The 7990-nt window shown below is 46.9% G+C and overlaps 1 long non-coding RNA gene across 1 annotated transcript in view; it reads left to right on the forward strand.

Annotated features, from left to right (window-relative positions):
- The first annotated feature begins 6119 nt into the window (after nt 1-6119).
- Nucleotides 6120-7990, forward strand: part of LOC117151313 — a 17894-nt gene continuing 16023 nt past the window's right edge. Inside the window, exon 1 of the long non-coding RNA XR_004461129.1 lies at nt 6120-6130. This is a non-coding gene — a long non-coding RNA (uncharacterized LOC117151313). The remainder of the gene's footprint in view (nt 6131-7990) is intronic.

The raw sequence follows: 7990 nt of genomic DNA on the forward strand, positions 1-7990 counted from the left end.
AGGCAGCGTGAATTAACACCTCTACCGCGGCATCAGATAGCGTCGGGTGACTCCCCTCACCCTCGGAGAAGCGTCAGCGGTGGCGGCGGCGGCAGCCCTCTTTCTCCGCTTCTCCGCTCTCGCACAGAGGAAACGTGTCGAGGGTGGAAGGTGGGGGCGGATTGCAGAACGCGGGGAAAGGGAGTTTATAATTGGCGGCGTGCGTATGCAAGCCGGAGGCCCTGTTCGAAGAGAAGAACTAAAGCAGAGAGGAGAGACGATGGCAAAAAGACGAGGCAACCAGGGGAGAGGCGACGAAGAGATTTGTTATCCCAGGATTCTCCTTACACGCGCGCCTCGGAGTCGTACGCGCGCATACCTAAAGGATTCTCCCTGCAGTATCCCTTTTCGCGCTATTTTCATTTTTTGCCTTTTTAGGTTAGCGCCCCCTTTCGCGCGCATGCTCGTCCTCGCTTGTTAAGTCGTTAAGTGGCCGTTACCATTACCCACTAGCGTACGACGAACGTGAATGAGCACCAAGCAACTTTGCGTTCTTTGATTTTCTTTCTCCTTTTCGTTTGAACGAACACGCACCACATTTGGGTTCGCTATTCTGTAGGAATTTCGAGCGGCAGAGATCATTGGCTGGATCAAACGAATCGAGGTGGTAATGACGTTAGGTACGCTGCAAGGTACGTGCTTAGAGATGAGTTATCTTCCTCTACAGTCTGAATAGCGGTGTTATTAACGGTGATTGTCGATAAGCACTGGCAGAATCTCCGTTTGGGGAGCATCGACTTCTCCATGATCTAAAAACAAGCCGAAGAATTCTAATCGAAACGGCGACCGACTCGGAAGCATCTTTCTGCAACCTGATTTTGTGGTCAACAAGATCAGGACCAATTAGGGGCGCAAGACGAATGCGGACTCCGAATTCGTATCGCGTCGATGCGAAATTTGCCCAATAGCGACATCGAGAAGCGCAACACCTCGATCGAATTCCTTATCGAACGATGTTCAAGAAACTTCCAATTCCGATTTGCCGAATACAAGATAAGCGACTGATAAATCGGTAACAACTCTCGATAAGGCGAGAGTCCGGTACAACGTGCAAGTATCTTCGCGATGAACTTAATCTTCGATACACGCAGGCTCAAATAGCTGGGTTGGTCGCACTGCAGAAAAAGGAAGAAAACGGAGAAGTAAATTCGAAAGGAAGAAAAGAAGGGTAAAAGGAGACGAAGACACGACGATGGTAATTACAGGCACACATTCGCCGAGAGAGGAGAGGAAAAAGGAAGGCGGGCCCGTTTGCAGGTGCAGCCCGGTTTTAACGCAACTACGTTATCGGGCGGCGGTATCAGGAAGCGCGGAAACAGAAACGAGAAACTAGAAAGTCTTTGTCCCACGACGGTGATAGCAAGCAGCAGTGACGTTAGAGGTGGGTATAGGTAAGTGGTGCTGGTAGCTGGAAATCCAATGGTGCCGGCGTACGTGTGGGACAGGGGGCAGGGGGAGGGCCCAGGGAATAGGTAGGTACCTTTGATAAGGAGACATTAGCGACCCGTATGTGATACCACGGTGTCTGATAAGCGACACACGACTAGACGCAGTTCCGTCTCTTGTTCGTGCGTTCGCTCGTTTTTGACGACAGCATCAGGAAAGTCTCTGGACTCTCTCTCCCTATTCTGACGTGGCGCCAGAGTCACTTCTCGACATCGGAAGGAGCTTCCAAGCTTGCGGCGAGATTGTATTACGAAGATGTAATGACACAAAGCAAATTTAGAATAGAAGTTCTTTTCAATCTTGTCAATGTGTTTCTACTTTGGACGTTCGTCGATGACTTTACAAAATCTAGAATATCTACTCTGTACGTCGTGATCGCAAAACATTCGATCCTCCTAGCTTACGATAAAGAACCGAGAATACCCCAAGCTACCTGTCTGAGTGTTCGCTAAAATTATCAAAAATCTGGAATAATAAATATTAATAATATAATACTAAAAAAGAAGAGGCATACAGTCAATTAAATTAAAACGAACTTATCGTTGTCAGATTTCCCGTACGATATTCGAACGAAGCGTTATCCTGTTTCTAACTAAGTATTTAGACGATTAAACTTTGTCACGTTTAACATTTGCCTGATGGTTTCTTTTTCGACATTGGGGAACCGAAAGGTCGTTCCTAAATGCTTGGAAAGCTTTAGGTTCTCTTACACATGACGCAGCAAGTTCACCTGTGAATTATCGTCTATCTTCGAAATTTGCATGGTGTATACGATAGGGAATAAAGAGAGGAAAGACACGCGAGTTAAACGAACGAAATTGAAATCTAAACGCGTCATCAGAGAGATACGTTGTCGAGGGCGACATTCGTAATTCAAATTCAATAAACGCCCGCACGGCGACACAACCCCTTTCGTTACGTCAAGAAGAAAAAGTGTGGCCCTGTAATCGGTTCCCGGTAAGCAGGTGCGAGAGCACCGAGAATATATATCGTTAACCGTAGACGCTATCGTATCGCTAACCACAACGGTAACGTTTCTCCTATCGCACCCCTATGTTAACTGCGAGTTCTCACCCAGGGTGGTTGACGTCCGTCTTTCGCAGGCTAGAACACGGTCCGATAATTTCTCTAATCTAGTGGAAAGAAGACAATTAAGGCTATACAGGCGAGACTGTTGGAACAATCGACTCAACGTAGGAGGACTAAGGATACGATAAAGAGGTGGAGAAAAATGAATGTATCAGTGAATATGATAATAAGCGAATAAACTATGCAATTCAATTAGATAAAAGTTAGTCGTTAGAAATGTGAAGCTGTCACATATTCTCTTAACTTCCTAATATATTCTATGAGTTTAATCTGTTCTCGTTTATGTCAGTCAAGTGAAGTATCTTCAATCCAACCGAATCCAAGTAACACCATCGACTCAAACTAAAACCTAAATCCATCTCCTTAATTCTACAAATAGAAAACTTTCGATCTCTCAATTTTCTCAAACCAAGTCACGAGTTAGCTAGTAACATTCGTCAAAAGAATCTCAACTTGGCTAGAAACCGGAAAAAGCACTTCGAGTTTCTCAAATAACGAGTTCATGCCCAAAGTGTTTCCGAGCATCTTAAATCCGATCGAACTGAATTCCGGAAACTCGACTAATTCGACTTTAATCAAACCTTCCTGCTCGTTCCACGATTAAAAATCTTTTATCTGAGTCACGACCAAAATCATCCAGCCTTACGCCTCTGCGATCGTAATCCACGTATTCCCTCGCAGCCGATTTCCCGATAACGCAAGCAAGCGAGACCGTAGGAAGGCCAGGACCGGTATATCCGTTGATCACCCGAAGGAGGTGCGTTTTATGCCCGCCATAAACCATATACGCCTCCGTTCCCATGATACGGACGCGAGAGGCAGCGCGTTCTTCTGTTCCTCTGGTATGCGCGCCACTTCTACCACACGTGACAACGTGTCGTCGTCGGGTAGATGTGCAGTTAGCCACCCAGAAACACGTGCGAACGCCAGCCACCAACACCCACGCGATCGTGACGTCCCTGTACGTAGTGGTCCACGTTGGTAACGACGCGTACAGGTATCTGCCAGCCAATCGAGGCGTTCTCTCGCCTATAATGGCTAGGTGTCCATTACATCTAGTCAGCCGCGGCGAAATAATAAAACGCGTCGAATGCCGGCGCCGTCGATCGGCCTTAAGAGATGCAGACCGAGGAAGAGAGAAAGAAGGAGAGACAGACAAAGAGAGAGAGAGAGAAAGAGAGAGAGAGAACGAGTGCGAACCCTCCGGGATATGTATCGTGTGCACGCGGAGTAGCCACGCGGCGGCGCGTAATTGAATCAATCGACGATTTACTACCGACGCGCGCTGCCCGGAGTGACGATTAATCTCGCCGCGGCTTGCGCGAGTACGCCGCGCGCACGCCCCGCAAAATATACTGTTATTTTCGTCGGCTCGTGGGTATTTATGAAGATACCGATCGGCCATCGTAATTGCGCCTGCCACGGGTTTCCGGAGTTCATTCATGGACGATGCGTTGGTTCACAGGTGATTTTATTATGCCCTTTCAAGGGCTGTTTAACCCCTCAGGGCATTGCGATTTAATTTGGTTGCACAGTAAGTTACGTTCTTTGAGAGGCGTGTAATTTAGTAATTATTGACGTTTTCAGAGGAAGAGTTATTCGTTTGTGACTTTTACGTAGGCGGATATATTTTTTGTATCGATTTGACTCGCAGGGTTAACGGAGATTATATAAAATTCAAAGAAGGAAGAACCGTCAAAGAATATACCACCTAGCCGCCTCCAACTTTAGTAAATTCCCAGCGAGCGATCCAACGGCGCATGGTGATTGCTCGTAGCGCGACGAAAGACAGGTAGTTCCATAACCGAAATCACAGAACCGAGGGACGGTCGCCATCAACCGAGCAATTTACATAAGAAAGAAACGCTGTATGACGTAACGCGGCAACCTTCGGAAAATCTATTTCCGCGACGTTGACGTGATCATTCTACATTACATTACTACATCACGTCCTAGCCGCCATACGTGAAAGAAGAGAAAAAATGTAGCAGGAGAAATCTACAAGGGTGTAAGAAAAGAAAAATCGTAGGAGAATACAGAGAGAGAGAGAGAGAGAGAGACGAAGAAAAGGACAGAGAGAGAGGGGGGAGAGAAAACGAAAGATTCCCTCGGAAGCTTCGATGAGCGACGTGTTATCAGACAGCTCGATAACGTTTCATCCTTTGAACAGACGTCGGGAGGCTGTAGTCGAGAGATCGGCAGTTTGGAACGACGTTTCGTCATCTCGTTTCCTCCGCTTCCCCGTGCCTGATGTCTCGTGACCGTTTATTTCACGTCCTTCTACGTTCAACCACTCTCGCGAACGCGCGATGGATCTCGACAAAATGGCGATAACAAGAGAGATCGTCAACAAATTTACTCGTCCAAGAGGGGAAACAAACTTTTAATCGTTCGCTTTTTCGTGTCCCCGATGGGCGTTCGCTCTCTTATCGCATGGAGACACGTCGCATCGAAGATAAACCACGGTTTGGGCATGTATCAAGAAAGAAAATAATATATTTATTTTTCTGGGATTCTTTATTTGCTTGTTGTTTTTCGTTCCTCTTTCCTCTTTCCTTCTTTTTTGTAGTTATTACGGTAAATGTTGCGTCACGAAAATTGCACGATACTCGAAAGAATATCGTTCCTATCGGCCATTATCACTTTCGCGGTGATGTGCGAGCATTTGCAAGCAGCCTGACGCGCAGAGATCACGACTTATCGGCATGCACACGTTTCTCGACAAGCAATCTGTATAGATAAGCCGATATCTTTTTCGGTAGTTCGCACTTACGCCGTCTTTTATCCCGGAAGGTGGCCTTCGGACGCATAATTGCCGCCATTATTCCGCTTAAAAGCGAAGTTTTTCTCTCGTTTGCTTTTATTTTTCTACCGAGAACAATTACACCAAGTGCATCGGGTAAATGCATACGAAAGATATACGAAAAAAAAGCGAGCACGTGCGATAAAAGTTATTTACTCAATTTCTTGCCGATCTTCAATCCTATCTTCCTCTAAGTATTTCTTTATTTCGTGTTATCAACAAACGTAACAACCATCGTTTCACCGAATATATTTTATTTTAATCCTCCACTACTAATTTCCCGCCTTTAAATTAAAACGAAAATTCACAGAACGAAAAACCGTCATCAGCTAGTGGCGAAAATAAACGACGAAGATGGCGAAAGATGAGAAAAGAAACGAGCATCAGCGCCAATATCAGCGCGGGAGCAGGAATCTGCTTTTTGTAATGGCGGGATGTGGCTCTTTTTGGCCTTTCAGCCGGTGGCTTTCAGAGCCTTCCAGCGTGGCAGATAATGAACGAGCACCCTCGCACACCACCGCTGCAAACTCTGTCTTTCTATCCCTCTCTCGCGAGTCGACTCTCCGCTACTACAACCGTAACTATCCCTCTTTGCCTCCCTGGTTCCCTACGGCCACCCTCGCTCGATTCACCTTCTCGGCCAACGATGTCAACAGGTGGGCAACGCGGATGCGACCTAACCAACGGGCCTGTGTTGGCCTCCTGTCGATTCGATCGACCACGGCCTCCTCTCCATCGGGGCTGTTGACATCCGTCGTCGACGACGACGAGTCGTGTCGTCGCTGCGTTCCACGCAACCGATAGGGAAAAAGTATGCGGCAGGAAATGGCACTCGCGTGACACACAAAAGACGATGGCGGACAATGATACCACGTCTGAAAGAGAAACTTCACGCACTGACTGGCACACAACAGCCTCGAACGATCATCCAGGTAGGCTAAGCTTGCGTCTCTGATAGTAGTTTTCCCTACCGAATTTTCCACAGTCCCGTGATTTCCATGCATACGATGGTTCTGCAATGGCAACATTTGCTTAATACAAGTTTTCTCTTCCCGGAGATTTTCCACTAGTACCTGGCTATTATTACTCTTATTAACTCATAGAACCGATTCGACGAAATCAGCCTCTGATATTGCGTACGGATAGTAAACAAATGCATATACGTTTCTCGTTAACTAACCAATTAACGAATCACTGCTATATCTAGTTGCCGACGATATTAGACTGATCGTTGGAACTCTGATTTATGGAAGGTTGCGATCTAATCGTTCGTTGTATTTATTGAAGTATCTTGAACAAAAGCAACAAGTTGAATTTACCACCGATTGGCTTGGAATATCAAGTCAGATTGCGAAGTGTTCCGCGATTTCTCGCACTAAGAATAGATTTTGAGACACAAAGTTCATCGGTCCGTGGAACTCTGAGGTACGAAGCATGCCGATAATCTTTCGCCGTCTATACACGCCTGTAGTTCTCTCGCATCGGCCACAATAAGTCCATGTCAATAAACTTTTCAACGCTTCTTTCAGCCAGATTAGATTCCACGGCGGTGCCGCCCTCGACATTCGCCAATGGTAATCCAATAAACACACTTAAGAAGCGATATCGATCGAAGATCGAGGCATTATCGCGTGATCGGATCGCGGCAGCAAGGCACGAAGGTCTTATCGGAACACGATGGCAGAGACGGTGCAGAGACTGGTCTACCGACGCCATCGACAGGGATAACGATAAGGTGTTTTTCAGAGCGAATCAGCGTTAATGGATGTTTTCACGCGAGCTCGCGCGCGAAGCTGCATCGCGTTGTAGATAAGTTGCACATCGCGGAATATTGACAGACATCGCATCTCTCCACTTTTAATTCGCATCATCCGCGACTATACCCGTGCCCCGCAACTCGACTCACCCCCTATCTTTCTCTTGCTCTTGTCGATAGTCGCTTGGCTGCTCTGCTTTCTCTCTTATACGCTGGAAAGCTTTCACTGATGCGCTCCTTCGTCTTCCTCGCTTTCTGCAACGATATCAGGGAGTAGACCGATACCCTCGCGGTGATCTCTGGGACAAGACAACAATGCAATCTGCACTGTCCGGGCGTTCGATCGTTGGAAAACACACTCCTTATCAAATTGCGTTGCTACGAGGCCGAACGAAAACCACCGTTAATCCACGAAAAATTTCTCCGTCTCGCGATATCTCTCGAATCGACCATGAGGAGCCCCGATAGACCTGATCGAATGGCGTTTTACAGCCTTTAAACCAGGAAACCGATCTTAAGAAAGGCTTCAAGGTTAAGAAACACGTATACCACTTCGTTCACAGAGCAACGGAATTGTGCGGTTTGCTACTGTACGAAAAACTCTTTTTCCAATCGGCTGGTAGCCTGTTATTTTCCGTTCACCTTCGATGAAAATAGAAGAAAGTCGGAGAAGGAGAGAACATTTTTAAGTGCATGGACGAACGCCGCGGCGATTTTGTTCAAAATGGCCTACGAGCTGTTGGCCGTCGATAGGATATCAGTTGATGGTCAGCCGGACGGAGATAGCGGTAATGAGCGACGAGAGGAAAGTTCCCATCGGGCGAATAACCAGTAAAAGGAGTCGCGGGAAAGAGGGG

Source organism: Bombus impatiens, unplaced genomic scaffold (genome assembly GCF_000188095.3).
Source record: "Bombus impatiens unplaced genomic scaffold, BIMP_2.2 scf_0142, whole genome shotgun sequence".
Taxonomy (NCBI): Eukaryota; Metazoa; Arthropoda; class Insecta; order Hymenoptera; family Apidae; genus Bombus; species Bombus impatiens.